The sequence below is a fragment of the Hemitrygon akajei genome, chromosome 8 (assembly GCF_048418815.1).
Source record: "Hemitrygon akajei chromosome 8, sHemAka1.3, whole genome shotgun sequence".
Lineage (NCBI taxonomy): Eukaryota > Metazoa > Chordata > Chondrichthyes > Myliobatiformes > Dasyatidae > Hemitrygon > Hemitrygon akajei.
In genome coordinates, this window is record NC_133131.1 from 141,255,491 (window position 1) to 141,257,378 (window position 1,888).

The window sequence follows — 1,888 nt, forward strand, 5'->3', positions numbered from 1 at the left end:
TGAGTGAAAAAGGGACTGGCTACAAAATGTGGACACATATCTTCTTTGGAAAGGATTATTGGCTTTGCATGTTTACGAGGACATGGTATTGTGTATGTTTTTCTTTAAAGGGGGTAAGGTGTGTTATAATGTGTGTACATGATAAAGAACTTCAGTTCACCAATGATGCCCTGGGCGCTCAATGTTGAACAGTAACTTGGTAATAAAATATTCTAGTGTTTAGCCACTCAGGTTTGTCTTTATTAAGAACAAACACAACAACTGCCCTTGGCTTGGTTCCTATTTTCTAATTAATGGCTCATAAAAATGATATTCAAACAAAAATCCAAGCATTTTGAAAAGATGGTCAAAGTTGTCTAGGAGTAGGTACTTGTAAAACGTCATTTATAAGAGAGAAAGGCCAGGTCCATTAAACGCAGGATATCATGGGACACAAGGTTGGATAAAGGTAAAATGGGAAGCATATGGCAAGTATAGAGAATTGAAACTGGAGAAGATCCAACAGATATATAGAAAGTCCAAATACAGGGCTAACAGTGGCAGATAATATTAATGAAAATCCCAAAGCATTTTGTAAACATGCCATGAAAGACAAAAGGGAAGATCTGTGTGCAGAGTGAGAGGGTATGGGCAAAATCTGATACATATACACACACACACACACACACAACCACCACCACCCACCACCATCTGTTTTCATCAAGAAGGACCTTATGGTTACAGAATTCAAGAAGGTGACAGCAAACTCCTAGGAGGTGGTAATAAATGCTTTACAAGGTTTAAAGATGGATGAATCCCCAGGTGCTGATGAGATGTACCATCAGCAGCTATAGGAGGTGAGGGAGACTGCAAGGGCTCCGATAGAGATTTTCAGATGTGTGCCAGGTGACTGCAGACTGTAAATGTTGTACCTTTATTCATGAAGGGCAGCAGGGATGAGCCAGGTAATTACAGGCCTGTGGGTCTAATGTTACTGGGGGAAGAACTCTGAAGGACAGGACTAATTTTTATTTGAAAAGGCTGAGATTAATCAGGAAGCATCCTGCCTGATCAATTTGACTGAGTTTCTCAAAGTTATTGATGAGAGCAGTGCACTTCATGATGCTTATGTGGGACTTCAGTAAGACCTGGCATCAAAATGGTTGTTGTGATGCGTCTAGTGTGATAGTGCAGTGCTCGTGCTCGTCGCTCTCATTTTCAGCTTCCACCGCTGGCTAGCAGTCTTGCGAAAAGGAGAGCTGAATGTGTAAGCCTCTCTCTGCCAGTACACAGCCTCTCCAACAGTAAGCTTCAAGTAGTGCCTCCTCATTGGCGACACACGGAAACTGAACTACTTTTGGACTCAGGCTGAACTACAGAGGATGGGGAGGAGGTCTGGCCCCTGCACACGTGAACATGCCCGGTGCTTGTGAACCAGATCCCCAGCTATGGGTAAATTGCCCCACTGCCTTGTGAGCAGCTTCAGGAGAGACGAAGGAGTAAACCCAGACAGTAAATCCGGAGTGGAGCCCCTAAGGTGGCTGGACATCACTGAACATCCTCCCAGCAGCTTCTGCAGCTAAGCTGCTAAACGTATTGCTTCATCAGCTTTCCCTTGGACTACTTCGCTGAGGACGAGAGGGGGATCCTGACGACTGAGCACCTCAGGATCTCCATACCTTCCGCCAGGCTAGTGATGATGATCATCACCCATTGTTCTTTGAGTCAGATGGATGCCAACCACCAGTAAGACCTTGACAAGGTATTACATGGGGAGACTATTCCAAAATGTCACACCCCAAAGGTCAAGGACAAAATGGCAAACTGGATCCAAAATTGGCCGGGTAATAGGAGCAAAGAGTGATAGTGAAGAGTTGTTTTTGTGTTTGGAGTCCTGTGACTCATGGTG